At 40.3% G+C, this 16,258-nt stretch overlaps 1 protein-coding gene across 1 annotated transcript in view; it reads right to left on the reverse strand.

Moving 5' to 3' along the window:
* The window catches only part of PRKN (parkin RBR E3 ubiquitin protein ligase), a 634,620-nt gene that overhangs the window by 16,513 nt on the left and 601,849 nt on the right, over window positions 1–16,258 (reverse strand). The gene's annotated exons all lie outside the window — the stretch shown is intronic.

Consider the following 16,258-nt stretch of genomic DNA (forward strand, 5'->3'; position numbering starts at 1 on the left):
GGTAAACTGTTGCTGACTTTACTAGGGGATGACCACCTTATAGGTTATATGAAATACCATTTTCTAGAAGATTATATCCTTGTTATAGGCTTTTACAGAATGGTTTTTAAAAGTCCATAGAAAGAACACAATGATAGGTTACTTAACATGCATTTTAGGGGACTGCTTCTAGACTATTACTGCATTTCTAGCAATTGTTCTGGTTTCATCTTCCTTAAATTACATTGTTCTTTACATAAGGTTTCATTGTAAACTAAGGTATTTTCAGATGAGTAAAACAATTGTCCCTGCCTCAGTCTGAGCTGCCTCTGCCATCTGAACTGATTTACTGCCATTAAAAAAAAATGAAGATATCTGTCTTGACGTATGTCAAAATCTTTGACCTATCAACACTGCATTAAGCTCTGTGTCCTTGCTTCTAAGGGGAAAAATCAATAATGTAAAATGGGTCTCTTTTATGTTGTTTTAAAGCTATGCTGTCTTGATGCATCTCCAGACTCTGAAAGATCTCTCAGTGGTAAGCCATTCTGACTGGCATTATAAGCAAGACTCATAAAAACAGCCTTGATTTTTAGATACAGAGCTGCATTCACAGTTAATGAATACAAGGATATCAGGAGGACATGACACTAGAGCATTTGTCTGCCACAAATTCCTGCTTTTGCAGTTTCATTTTGAACTCTTTAAAGTGGTATTGTCACTTTTCTGTAAAGCACTGAGAATCATATTTCATTGTCATGCTAAAGAAACTGCTCTTTTATGAAAAGAAGCATTGTACGAGTCCAAAAAAGACAGATCCTGTTATTCGCACCGCCAAGGAAGTTTGAAGTGAAAGAGTGGTCTGAGTGTTCTAACTTCCAGAGGTATCAAACCTAATCACTTGTTTTCCTTCTTGTCACTTCTCCACACTACTTTGTCAACGATTTCAAATGCTTTATTTTACTTCAACTAACACTGATTTGTTAAATCACTAGATGCTGGTTTGCAAACAGCTTAAGGTTGGAGGCACTTTTCCAAGGTAGCTTGTATGAGAGGCCGCATTATTTTAAGAGAGCATCATTTAAATACAATAACAACTGGGCAAAAGTTTCAACCATAATGAACACTGCTCAAACACACACTAGGAGTGTCCTGCTTTGAGTCAGACCAGCACTAATTCTGTTCAGTGATTTTACTTTTCAACTCAGTCTCTTTTAAGTAATGCCACTTTCTGAAGCTAATGGCATATTTTGCAGACAATCCCTGCTTCTGGAAGTGATAACTCTCCATATCTCTACTTAGTACCAAGGACAGGTATGCTGACCAAGGTCACTGGTAAATCTTGTGTACTATGTTGGGGGTTCAGAAAGTAAAGGGCTGCACCTATGGGGAGGAATGGACAGGACAGGTGACCCTAAACTGACCAAAAAGGTATTCCATTCCATGTATGTCATATTCAGTATAAAGCTGACGGATCACATGGGTCAAACTCTCTGCCTGAATGACTGGCAAGAGGAAGACTCTGCCCATTCTGCCCTTGATCCCAACACATGTACTCCTGAATTTGATTCCCATCTTCCACTGATTCCAAACGGGGACTTCCCCAGTGTCTGCCTTGAAGCATCAGTGGTGACAATGACAGCACTGCAATCAAGGGTGTTGGGTCTGATATTAGTTATGTATATATTTCAATTTTTTTGTTGTTATTCTTTTCATTAAAGCTGGTTTAGTTTTCCATTCTGTAAGTCTCTCTCCCTTATTCCCTTTATCTTCCCTTTGAAATGGAGAAGGGTTAGGAGACAGTGTCTGTCACTTGTTCAGTGGCTGGCCCAGCCTGAACCTTTTACAGAGAGGTACTCTTTGCCTGGATACCTAATATCTCAAAGACTTGTGATGCCTTAATATTATGGTCTGATTTTACTGTATTTCCTACTGCGTGTCCCAATTCTCTTCTTCTCTTGTAACTGTCTTTCCTTATGAGCACATCTGGCTGAAAACATTTGTCTGAAAGGGTTTTGTTTACGCTGCTTTATGACTGCCTTATCACACAGTGCCTCAGCTTGCTTTTCTGAATCCAGGATATCTCAGATTTCCCACACAATTTTAAACCTTTCATAAATATTGAAAAGGGAAAAATACTGAAGAAAGAGAAGAAACCTCAGGGCATATATTTTGCAAAGACATTCCTCACAATGCAGTTCATGTGGCATTGCTATTTATTATAATAATAAAATACATAAACTCATGCTATATTACATAGAGATGTGAAATGCATTTTCTCATTATAGAGGCCACTTTTTATACTTACCTTTAACATAAAAATTCCTCAGGACCAATGTTTTCCCATAGGCGCTACTGGAAACATGCATGAGTGTATAACTGGGCCATTAATTAGCAATTGTGTATTTTGCAAGTAAGCCTATGAGTGAGCCTGCCACATCCTTGTGATGAAATAAAGCCTGATTTTATTTATTTATTTATTTTTGCTCTGACAGGACTCTTTTTTCACATCTTATTAGATAATGGATGAGATGTAAAATCGGTTCCATGGCAAAAGAACACCCCAGAGGCTGATCGCTTTGTCAAAAGAAATAGGCATTTCCCAACTGAAATGCATTAACACTCTCTTTTTATGGCAAAGCATGCATCATAAAGAAAAGGCATGTCACTTACCACAAAGAGCAGTTTGTGATACTGTTATTCATTTTTTACATGAAAAATAAGTTACAGCAATAAACTACAGCAATTGCAAAACTGCTGTTGGTTAACTTATATTCTGTAGCTGTATTAATATAGTTATTTTGTCCTTGGAAAGAAAAGGTTTTAAGGTGTTCAGCTGGGATTTAACAGTTTTGCATACATTCAATATTAGTAAATGTTTAAAATTATTATAAGTATCATGATTACTAACAATAGTCACACTTCCTTTCCCTTCACTTGCCAAAGAAAGACTGGCAGATTACTGTGATAATATAAACACTACATAAAAATTTTATTTCTTTGTGTGTTCAGCATTTACTATTGTTACCCTTGAGAGATTCTTCATTTGGAAAATAGCCAACGCAAAGAATAAATCCCGAAGGTCCCAAACCTACCCTCTAGGTTTATGCATTAAAAAGAGGATTATAAGGGAAATCCCCAAAGCACTTAAGGGATTTAGGCACTGGAAATTAATATAACCTTGGTGTATGCTATTACTGACTTTTGAATATCTGAAAAAATGTATGAGATAGGCCTAAGCAGAAAACCTGAATCCAAGTGACCTTAGAATAGGAGGTATTAAAAACCTCAACAGGAATCCAGATCCTGTTTTAGCAATCCTCCTATCTTTATCATCACTCAAATGAAACTAGGATGGTGAAACCAAGCTGTAGGCTCAGTTACTCCCAGCTGGCCCATTCATAGCATTTTAAGTATTTGAAGGAAAGCAAGTTTGTCATTTACATGCTATGCTGGTTGGGTTTTGGAAATGAGAGTCTGGCATTTCCTTTTTACACAAAAATTTCAGAGATCTGCTTTCCCTTAGATTAAGCACCACAGTTCTCATTCTTGCTCTAGTTTGCCAAAAATGCCTTTTCTTTGGTCTCCATATCTCCCTATAGTGCTTATAAAATATTACTGCTGGAATTATCTTTCTTCCAGCTTCAATACAATGCTCCTATTCTTGAATCCCTACAACAAAGCTTCAAGTCTAAGATCCTTACCATTATTCTAAAGTTACTCCTCAACTCAGATACTCCTTTTCTTTTTCATCCTTGCCTCCTCCCACAGCAGAATGAAAGAAAGGTTGCTGTGAGGTAGTCATAGCCCAGGTTTAATCTGCAGCACCATAGATGCTCTGCTAGAGACTTCAGTGTGAGCTAACAATTTAAGCACATACTCAGATTTCTGACCAGCCATCTGCAGTCCATGTTGAATTCTGTACACCTTCACTTCTACAATTACCACTTTTAGCTAGACTGTGTATGATACATTCTTTGGCCAAAGTGTATCTTCCAAACCAGATTAAAGACATCAGGTGAGGAAAGATACCTCTGGTACAGTGGTTTAATGGTCCCTCAAAATCACTGTTAAAACTTGTACCTAATGTCTACACTGACTGTTTCTGATTTCAGCTTCCAGCCACTGATTTCTGCTTTGCATTTCTGTGCTAAAATAAAGATCTTTTGAGCATCCCATATTTTCTTCCAGTGAAGGTGCTTCAGTACTGTAATCAAGATTCCTCTCAATCTTTAAACACAGACTCACAGAATCACAGAAAACATCCATTTGGAAAAGACCTCAAAGATCATCCAGTCTGACCTTTGACCCAGCACTGAAGGGTCAATACTAAACCATAACCCTAAGTGCCAGGTCCACACACTGTTTAAACACCTCCAGGGATGGTGACTCTACCACTGCCCTGGGCAGACCATTCCAATGTTTGATAACCCTCTCTGTGAAGAAGTATTTCCTAGCAACTAATCAGGGAAACTCTTAATTTTCTCCCTGGTTAAGCTATTCCTCCTTGCTTTCTCCTTCAGCCCCAAACCATATTCATGGCACTTTTCTGGAGAGTGTCTCGTTTTTGTTGTTAATTATATTTGACTAATCTTTGTATAATTGCTGTGCTGTATCAGCAGAGTCTTTTCTGTTTATTTCTGGATCACTGCTGAGCGTTGCATTGTGACAAGTTCACTGTCAGTCCTTGTTGAATGCTGCTAGCAATACCCTAATACACATAGATTTTTCACAGAAAACACTACTTTCTGTGGTCTGCTCATTCTTAAATCCATATAACCACAACCCAGTTAGGCATCCATACTGCATCATCTGATGCTGATGAAATAATCCTGCTACAAAGACGCTAACCATGTCAGCTGGAACCTTTTTTTTTCCTGCTTCTTCTTCTTTTTTTTTTTATTTTTTAACCTGGAGAGTGTTTTATTAAATATGAAGACAAACAAAACACTGGAAGGGCAAACAAAGCCTGTTCTCTTCACATGACAACACAATCACCTGGTCAAAATCAAACCAAACCAAACCAAACGAAAACCCCAACCTTGAAAATGTAAAACATAAGGCACTAAGTTTCAATTCTAAATGAGCTTTTATAGACAGACTATATGCTGATGATTGGAACAAGAATTTATATTAAGGATATGAGCATGTCTTAAGGGCAATCAAAGCTATCATATAGAATGTGCATATAGAATGGCATTGTCCATAATACCCATACTGTTTGTGTTTAGAAAAATACAGCTTCCAATCGCACTTTCGAAATTACAAATTATGTTATAATGAGCAATAAGAAAGATAAATAGATCTGTAGGTATGTAAGAAAAGCCCCCCAGACCCTAAATTTCACTGGAAAAGGTTTTACCATACAGTGTATCTTTTGAGTAAGAGAGCAGTTGCACTCTTGGCGACAGTTCATAAACACGGAATAAGTGCTTTTAACTTTGAAACGATGTACTTTGTTCCTTATTTTCATTCAAAGTCAATTAAAAACACACCCTACCATCCCCCAAGTCCATGTCGTGCTACTGCTGTGAACCATACATCTCGGTTATTGGCTTGACTTTGCCTCTGGCAATTTGTTATATCCAGCACAAAGTGTAAGACCATCCTCCACACGTTCTGTCTTTTGTTATGTTCCTGTGCCTTCATCAAGAAACTTTAAAAACAGAATATACACCATCTGCAGTAGCTATGTTTATTTAGGATTTGTGTCTTTGCCAGTTGTCAGTTACAGAAAAACCTGCAAATACTACAATGGAGATAAATGCCACAGTAGGAAAAGTATGCTTTCTAATGATGCTGGTTTTATCAGGCACAGTACAATTGCAAGGCATGGCAGTGCCTGCAGAGCAATTTTAGTCTTTTTCCTTATAATAAAGTACACACATTTACTTTGCATATTTCGTCTAAAATCAAACTTCTGTGAGAAGCGTGACAATCTGTCAAAACATGCTGACAAAAACATAGTTGCTGTCTTTGTGCAGCTTTTGCAATCTAGACGGCAATTTGCCATCAATACTGTAAGAGGCAATTTTCTATAAACATTAAAAGCCTTAAGTGTAGGACTGCATCAAAATGTCTTAGAGACTTCAGTATTTTTCTTTTGAATCTGAAAGTGAAATTGTCCCTCCTGATTCCTGCAAAACAACCTGTGGGCTCATTCCCAAAGATCTAAATGATAGCATGTACATCCCAAGGCTCTTCAGTGAGTGCTCATGAGTTTGTCTGCAGACTGTCCTGAGGCTTACCTTACATTAGGTGGCATTAGCCTAAAAATTGGATTTGTAAAATGGAACAGCATAAACTCAGAGAACCTGTCCCAGACTTCCCCAAATCTTGCTTGCTGACAGGCAGTCTTGCTTCTTAATTCTGAACTGCCCTGTGGTCCAAGTGCTGCAATGGATAATAGAATAAAGAAGCTGAGAGGAGCCCATGTGCTTGACTCAGACGAAATAAGTTCAGACCCCTGTAGGGGAAGGGATATTGCTCATTCCAGATTCCTCTACCCCATGCCTACACACAAGGACTTTACATGATCTTGTTCTTAGCGTGTTGGCTGGGATATGAGACTTATTAGCTCATTCCAGGAAGTATGAATGAAAAGTCTATGAAACAGTTGGTAACAAGATTATGTGATATATTGCAAGTACAAAAGCCATTATTTGTTATGTACATTAGAATGCCCTGTTATCACTGAAGAATCTCACCTGAGAGCTAACTACCCAAACAAATGTGAATTCAAACACTGCAAGATTTTCAAAACAGACCATGGTTTTGGTTGTTTCAGCAGGCAGAGTTGGCCCTGGCAGAGTTGCACAGCCATGCAGACAGCAGAACAATACTGTGTGCTAAAGCACTGGGAAAGGATGCCCAGACTGATAGCAAGATACCAACCAAGCTGCCTCTGGAAACAAAAGCCAAACAAGCTCAAATAAAGTAAGGCAGCTGCCTACAGCAGCCAGATTCAAAACACAGCAAGACATTCATGTCTATGTTACTTCACCTGTGCCAGAGCTGCAGACAAGCAAAGAGAACAAGACTTCTAGCCTATCATACTACAGAGACTGTGACAAGACCTCAGATGTTAAACATCACTACCAAACTCCAAACTCCAGAAACAGCTACTGCCACGGACTCTGTCTTCTCTTTCAGGATCAGTTGTTATAGTCAGGCATCTTGCTTTGCTCTTAATTCCCACATACCACTTCTCCTCTCTGCCTTCCCTTTCTATGCAGCAGTAGCCTAGCCCATTTCCTTTGTTCTTAGGTGGCAAAACTGAATTTTACTTGCAGTTTACACTGCTAAGAAGGTAGCCCTGCTGGAAGTCTAACAACCGGGACAGCAATCTGTAACTAATACAGCTATAGCACACTTAGGACTGGACTACTGTCTCTGCATTGTGCTGTCCTGTGCTGGGTAGATGTTTCAGCACTGCTTGCAGCTAGCTTGGGGATGCAGAGCAGCAGAGATCCCTTACTTCAGTGTGTGGTACAGACATGAAAAGGAAAGTCAATACGTTATGGGGTTCTTGCTGGCACCATGGAAAAGAAAAAAACAGTTGTTCATTGGCTTAAAGCCTCTTCCATTTAAGTAACTGGTACAGATACCTAGCCACATCTATTTAGTATGTAATTCTGAACAATTTTATGCCTGGGTAATTTACAAAATGCAAAGTGGGTGCAGGTAAACTTAACATTTCTACAAATCATTTCCTTAATAAATTATGTAGTGTCCATATGAGGAAACACTGAAAAAAGAATTAATATTGCCATCTTATAATTTAATGGAATATAGTAGAAACTAAATGCAAGGGAATAGGAGGAACATTTTTAAAGCAAAGATGCAAAATGTATCAAAATCATGATTTTTTAAAAAAGATTTTGTAATCTAATGGATATTGCTCTTTAAATTTTGAGTATTTCATAAAAGAATGCAGCATTCCACTGTTATAGCTGATAAGGAGAACCAAACCTCTAAATATGTGATAGATATAGGCATATATTGAAACAAACTCTGTATCTCTCCCACTTACAATAGTAAAAATCCACTGTAACAATACAGTTTTTTTACCTCAGAGCATGAGTTATGTTGTAAAGAAAAAAAGAAGGCAGTATGTGTGTTGTCTCTGCTAAAATGAATACAAAGAATTAGCAACATTTCATGTGGCAGTATGCATTATTTTTGAGGAACATGCAAATAGGGAAAAATGGTATTTGTCTTGATATGCCTTTAGAAAATGTGAGATAAAGCATTTATATTTCTAGCAGCATCTTTTTTTGGAAAACATTCTTTCTGCAGAAGATGCATCACTTTACATGTGTGGCATCAAAAGCTTATTTTTATGTTTTTTAAATTAAAAAAAAAAAAAGGAGGATGGAAGCTATATTAAAATACCACTTCTTGCAAGTTTGAAAAAGATATTTTGTTGCTGAATGTGTAGACCAGTTTGCACGGAATGTCATGAGAAATTTATTTTAGTGCCTGTGGCTTTAGCTCCTGCTTCAGCAGCTTTAGAGTTCAATTAACGTGCCCTTAAACAGTACGACAAACCTATTTCCATATGATAATACTGCTGCTATGCATGTATGCCCTGGGCATTTAGGCATCTAGCTGCACATTTTTATGTGCAAACAGACCTGGAAATCTGATGGATTCATTAACGTGGTTCTTGAAATGAACTACTGAACACATGGGCTGGTAAGCTAATGAGAGTGCCCAGTTCACGCTGAATTGCAAAAGAAACCAGGCCACGCACTTCCCTAAAAGCTTCTAAATATCCCTAACAGAAAGGAGGCATTCCACATGTGAACTTTCATTCTGTGCCATCCAGACTATATTCCTGTAACCATGTGCAAGAAAGGTATTTTCGCTCATGTCCTTGTTGCTGGAATTCATCTACATTAGAACCAGCCCACCTAGCAATGTGGAAGACTTCCCAGAAGATGGCAGGAGTGACACAGGAATCAACACAAGCAGGCTGTGTTAAGCTTTTGCAATTGGAAAAGATTCTTAAAAAATCACAGTCAACAACTAAGATCCAGTGCAGTGCTACTAACGGCTGATACATGCACAACCAGTCCTGACAAGACAGTCTTGTACAGAAGAAACGATATTCAGGTGCACTGAAACACATATCAAGGAGCAAGGGGTGCTCCTTGTTTCAAGGGCATTGCATCTTCTCTTGAATGTGGTAACAACTGAAGCCCTGAAAAAAAAAAAAAACAACCCCAAAAAAACCAAAACAAAAAAACCCAATCCTTCTAAATCAGGCTATTTAGCAAATAAAATGTCTGAAATAATGTATCTTGGATAACTACAATGCTCTTAAGTATTTTGCTGGGTTCATGATATCTCTTTGTGTAATACGTGCTTTTTACAACAGTAATCACATATCTTCTGTGTGCTAGAGTGAGCACAAAATGGACAGATCTCTGGAAGTTTCTCTTCTAATGAATGTCCAGCTTCTACGTGAGTGTCTACTGAATGCAATTTTCCTCTTAGTGACCAGATAAATAAGGTATTAGGATATTTCTGAAAGTTGTGGGGGTTTTGGATTTTTTTGTGTGGTTTTTTTTTTTTAAGAGAGAGGGGAAGGAATGGTCTTAAGCCTCTATTCTGATTCTAGTTTATGTTTGACTTATGACGAATTGAATCCTTTAAAATTAAGAAATAACTAATTTACAATTGTCAAATCTAATCCATGTTCTCTTCAAAGACCAACACCATTTGGTTCCAGTGGGTGGTTCAGATTCTGAATGGGAATAGCATTTTGCAAAAAATCCTGCTGCAGATGATTCTAATTAAAGGTGTTTCTAAGCCTGAATATAGACACTGAAAAACTTTTGAATTTTGTGAAAATTTAAAAAAAACGGTGGAAATTTTGTGTTAAGCCTCAAGCTAGAATTAGATGTAGCCAGACCTTGGAAATTCATAAACTCCAAGCTCTGAAGATGGATTTAGACTCAGGATCTGCAATTCTAAGTCACTGAAAGGGGAAAAAACTCAAATAAAAATTGTTTAGAAGAGATGTGAGAAAACCTTCATATCTGGTTCTTCTGACTGGGCATCATCTTTGCAAAATGCAAAGTATTCTATAAACACTGATGGAGAAAGCAGTGGAATAACAATGAAGATACCATGCTTCATCTTTCAAGAAAGTCAAGCAGGTGCTTCCTGAGAAACATAGGGCTGATCAAAAATCAGTGACAGATGGGCTCATTCATGCCAGGAGAAACCTGTCAGAACCCAGAGGTCCTCATTAAGGATCCCTCAGTTGCTATACCTTCTTTTCAGTGCAAAGGCTAGTTGTGTGGTTTCAAGTAATTTTCTTCTGATACAGGAATGCTTTTTCAAACGTGCACAGTTGATGCTAATTGTGTTCAGAGAGTTTATACCTAGTCAATAATGTGACTTCTTGCCTCACCTTTCGAACTGATCCTTTTCTGGTTTCTTGATCCTACATATTTTCTGTAAAGTAATTAGACAGTCAAATAAAAAAAAAATGATCCCTGAAATGTGAGCTCAGAACATTAGCTGGTTCACAAGAAATGCAATCTGGAACTTCTCTTGGCACCATTGTGATGAACCACACAAACATATTAGCAAAAGAATCCTCACCTTCAGATTCTGAATACATGTATAAAACCAACAGATATTGTTCTGTATCAGAATATGCTGACAGTTAGCAAGATCCCTGTCTACCAAAACACATGCTCCATTGATCTTTCCTGTTATCAAAAATAATTCTACAATTCAGTAATTTTCTTACCTTCCTTTGGATTTCTGATAATGCTATAAATCACCCAACATGCACCATATTTCTCTAGCTGCCTGGGGGCAACACAACAGGTGTTACAGTGGAGAGCTGGAATCCCCCTCCCACACTGACAATAACCAGGCTAGCTCAGTCTGGAAGCAAATGAAGCTGTATTTACAGCCAAATCTACAATCTATGATGAAATGCAATGAATATGTACAAATATACACTACTCACAACATTTATAAATATGTACAATCAACAGAAAAACACAACAAAGCCCCTTGGGCCCTCCCAAAGCCCTGCTTTTTTTTTTTCTCCCCCACTTCCCAGGGCTGGCATGCAAAGGGAAAGAAAAGCTAAGAAGCCAAGAGGTTTGTCAGACTTAGCTTGTCAAGGTGAGCATGCAGGTGTGTGTTATCTTCAGCCAGAGGAGAAAAGAAGCAGGCAGACAAAACTGATTGTGAATGCGAGGCTGTACCTTGTTTTGAGTACTGACTCAAACATTTCTATATCTCCCCAATGGAAGTGTTTAGAATAACCATTATTTGCTTTCTTACACCCAATAGTGATTTATTTACATTCTCTCACTTTTCTGCTCGAACTTTGTGAGAAGAAATGAAAGATATAGTCTTAAAACTATCACAAGAAGGCACCAGCAAACTAGTTTTCTGGATTGGACTGATGACAATTTCTCCACACAAGTGACGGAGGACCCAACAAGAGGATTTAGTCTGCTGTACTTTATACTTCCTTCAAGGAAGAACTGGTTGGACAGGTGAAGACTGAAGGCATTCTAGGCTGCAGTGACTAGGAATTGATGGGGTTCATGATCCTGAGAGGTGGGAACAAGGCAAAAAACAGGACTGCAAGCTGGGACTTCAAGAGAACAGATATTGACCTGTTCGTGGACCTGCTTTGAAGAATCGCATGGGAGCTGGCTCTTAAGAAATTATTAATTTGCACACCCTTTTTAAAGTTTCTGCAATTAATGACTGCAGTGAAAATAATCAATAATAATCATGTATAGTTGACAAGTGCCTCATTTATTTCTTCTAAGAAAGCAGGGTGGTAGACCTTATTGTTTGTTTTCAATAGGAAAGGGAGTTCAAGAATTCATCTTATGTGATAATTAGGTTGTGTTCTGGTGATCTGATCACATGTGCAATTTCTTGGTGTCATGGCCAGATCCTGGCCTCATGGAAATGGGCACAATTCCATTTTCTCCAGTGGGGTTTCATTAATTTACAGCTACTCAGGATCAGGGTCTACCTGCCTGTTTCATACATCTAGAACATGAATTCATATAGCTACATGGCATCAAGAACCACTAAACAAGAACACCACATCTAAATATTTGTCATTTGAGACATTCTGCTGAAGTAATCCACCTCTTCCTGGGCCACCTCTCTCTCATGACTGTTCTTGTGCATTTCATCTAAATTTTTTTTTCATTTCTCTGGCGCCATTTAAATCTTGACTCTCTCTTTATTGCATTCCTGAAACTAAACTCAAGCTCCTCTCTACTTATTTATTTATTTTTTTACCCATTACTTTAAAAGCCTTAAAAAACACCTTTTAAAAGAAAGGGATCAAAACAGCTCTTCTTTTTAACTACATCTCTCCCAATACCTTCACTTTCCTGTTGTTCATACTTGGAAGCCTTACTCTTCTCACATTGCTCCTGAACATACAAAAAGGAGCATCATAATTGCTTAACAAAAGCAACAACAGCCTTATAACAAGGCTAATATTATCACTATACCACCAATGGTAAGAACAATACTACTGTCTAACACAAGATGTACCATCTCTTCCTTTTATCCCCTTCCCTGCTCTTGAAGGGCTCAGAAGTGGGCAGCCTTGGAAGCCTTCCAGCTATGAACCCACATGACTTCAGAGCGCTCTTGGGGCAGGAACAGAAAGGTTTGTGTTTGGAGACATTCACCTTTTCTGCCTTAAGTTATCCTTAAGGCATTCTATGCAAATGAGTCAATGGTAAGTAGGTAATATGAGCTCAATTCTATATTCAGAACCTGCATAAAAAGTAGATAATTAATCAAGGGAAAAAAAGAAGAACCTTTGTTTTTTTCTATATACTATTCGGATAAAACCAAGCCTGAGGAAATTATTAATTAATGTCTACTCCCCACTACTGGAGCATACACGCCTGTGGTTCTATTTCACTGCTAATCACAATAGCTTGGCATTTTTGGGCGTTTTCTTTTTGCCTAAATCAAAGAAGAAAGAAACATATAGATGAGTCACTGATAAATATAAATGTATCATTTACTGCTAAATTATTTTTTTCCTCAAGGAAAATGTCTTATTTTTTCTCTTTTCCCCTCAAAATTCAAATCCCTTTGTCACTGAGAGTTTAATGCAAAGAGAAAAGAAAATACCCACTGTTAGTGTATGACCCCACTGTATTTTTGTTCTTGGGCTTCAAAGACAACCTGCCAGTGCACACAGAAAACAAAGGTTGCTTTTGCAAATTGTATTAAAAGCACTCAACAATAATGGCCCCAAACCACTATGGCTCCCAGTTTTCTTACTGCTGTATTTGGGGGCTGTTAGTATAGCTTTTTATTTTAAAAAGATCATTAGAAAACCTTATTTTCAGTGTTATAGAATAGAATAGAATAGAATAGAACAGAACAGAACAGAACAGAACAGAACAGAACAGAACAGAATAGAATAGAATAGAATAGAACAGAACAGAACAGAATAGAATAGAATCAAGAAGGTTGGAAGAGACCTCAAGGATCATCGAGTCCAACCTGTCACCCTGCACCTCATGCCTATCTAAACCATGGCACCAAGTGCCACGTCCAATCCCCTCTTGAGCACCCCCAGGGATGGTGACTTCACCACCTCCCTGGGCAGCCCATTCCAATGGCCAACCACTCTCTCTGTGAAGATCTTTCTCCTCACCTCCAGCCTAAACCTCCCCTGGCGCAGCTTGAGACTGTGTCCTCTTGTTCTGGTGCTGGTTGCCTGGGAGAAGAGACCAAACCCCTCCTGGCTACAACCTCCCTTCAGGTAGTTGTAGACAGCAATGAGGTCTCCCCTGAGCCTTCTCTTCTCCAGGCTAAACAGTCCCAGCTCCCTCAGCCTCTCCTCATAGGGCTTGTGCTCAAGGCCTCTCACCAGCCTCGTTGCCCTTCTCTGGACATGCTCCAGCAATTCAACATCTTCCCTAAACTGAGGGGCCCAGAACTGGACACAGTACTCAAGGTGTGGCCTAACCAGTGCTGTGTACAGGGGTACAATGACCTCCCTGCTCCTGCTGGCCACACTATTCCTGATGCAGGCCAGGATGCCATTGGCTCTCTTGGCCACCTGGGCACACTGCTGGCTCATGTTCAGGCGCCTGTCAACCAGTACCCCCAGGTCCCTTTCCACCTGGCTGCTCTCCAGCCACTCTGACCCCAGCCTGTAGCTCTGCATGGGGTTGTTGTGGCCAAAGTGGAGCACCTGGCACTTGGATTTGTTGAATGCCATCATGTTGGACTCTGCCCATCTGTCCAGCCTGTCAAGGTCCCTCTGCAGAGCCCTCCTCCCTTCTAACAGATCAACACCTGCTCCCAGCTTGGTGTCATCTGCAAATTTACTGATGATGGACTCAATCCCCTCATCCAGATCATCAATAAAGATATTGAACAGGATGGGGCCCAGCACTGATCCCTGGGGGACACCACTAGTGACAGGCTGCCAGCTGGCAGTGGCACCATTCACCACCACTCTCTGGGCTCGGCCCTCCAGCCAGTTCCTAACCCAGCGCAGAGTGCTGCTGTCCAAGCCACAGGCTGACAGCTTGGCCAGGAGTTTGCTGTGGGGGACAGTGTCAAAGGCCTTGCTGAAGTCCAGGGAGACTACATCCACAGCCTTTCCTACGTCCACCAGGCTGGTCACCTGATCATAGAAGGAGATCAGGTTGGTGAGGCAGGACCTGCCCTTCCTAAATCCATGTTGGCTGGGCCTGATTCCTTGGCCATCCTGCAGGTGTGCAGTGATTGCCCCCAAGACAATCTGCTCCATGATTTTCCCTGGCACTGAGGTCAGGCTGACAGGCCTGTAGTTCCCAGGTTCTTCTGTCCGTCCCTTCTTGTGGATGGGCGTCACATTGGCCAGTTTCCAGTCTTCTGGGACCTCTCCAGTGAGCCAGGACTGGTGGAAAATGATGGAGAGAGGCTTGGTGAGCTCATCTGCCAGCTCTTTCAGCACCCTAGGATGAATCCCATCAGGTCCCATGGACTTGTGAATATCCAAGTGACTCAACAAGTCTCGAACTAATTCCACATGGATTTCAGGAGTACAACACTGCTCCTTGACCCCATCAACCAGCTCAGGAGGCCAGTTACCCTGAAGTCCTCCTGCCTTACTGTTGAAAACGGAGGCAAAGAAGGTATTTAGAATCTCAGCCTTCTCCTCATCCTTAGTTACAATGTTACCCTCCACGTCCAATAAAGAGTGGAGGTTCCTCTTGCCCCTCTTTTTAGCATTAATATATTTACAAAAATGCTTTTTGTTGTCCTTCATGGAAGCGGCCAGTTTAATTTCTAACTGTGCTTTTGCCTCTCTAATTTTTCTTCTACATGATCTAACAACATCCTTAAACATATCACTAGTTGCCTCCCCCCCTTTCCAAAGGCGATAAACCCTCTTTTTTTCCCTTAAATCCTTCAGGAGCTGCTTGCTCATCCAGGCCGGTCGTCTTCCCCGCCGGCTCGTCTTACGGCATGTGGGAACTGCCAGTTCCTGTGCCTTTGGGAGCTCCTGTTTGAAGTAGGTCCAACCATCCTGGACCCCTTTCTTCTTAAGGGCTGTTACCCAGGGAACTTTCTGAATAAGTTGCCTGAACAACCTGAAGTTTGCCCTCCGAAAGTCCAAAGTGAGGGTTCTGTTACTGCTCCTCCCTATTTCCCTGCATATTGAAAACTCCACTATCTCATGGTCACTGCACCCTAGACAGCCTCCAACCATCACATCTCCCACCAGCCCTTCTCTATTTGAGAACAGCAGATCAAGCAGAGCCTTGCCCCTGGTAGGTTCACCTAAGAGCTGTATCAGGAAGTTGTCATCCATGCACTCTAGGAACCTTCTGGACTGTCTCCTCTCTGCTGAATTAAGTTCCCAGCAGATGTCTGGTAGGTTAAAGTCCCCCACAAGGACAAGGTCTGATGATCTTGAGACAGCTTCCAGCTGCTTATAGAATATCTCATCGGCCTCCTCATCCTGGTTGGGTGGTCTATAACAGACTCCAACCAGGATGTCAGTTTTGTGCGGCCTCCCTCTGATTTTAACCCATAAGCATTCAATCCTTTCATCTGCAACCTCGAGTTCTGAGGCATCAAAAGATTCCCTAATACACAGGGCCACCCCTCCTCCTCTTCTCCCTTGCCTGTCTCTCCTAAAGAGCTTATAACCCCCCAGTGCAATACTCCAATTGTGAGAATCGTCCCACCACGTTTCTGTGATGGCAACTACATCATAGTCTTCCTGGTGAACCACGAGTTCCAG

Source organism: Indicator indicator, chromosome 2 (assembly GCF_027791375.1).
Source record: "Indicator indicator isolate 239-I01 chromosome 2, UM_Iind_1.1, whole genome shotgun sequence".
NCBI lineage: Eukaryota > Metazoa > Chordata > Aves > Piciformes > Indicatoridae > Indicator > Indicator indicator.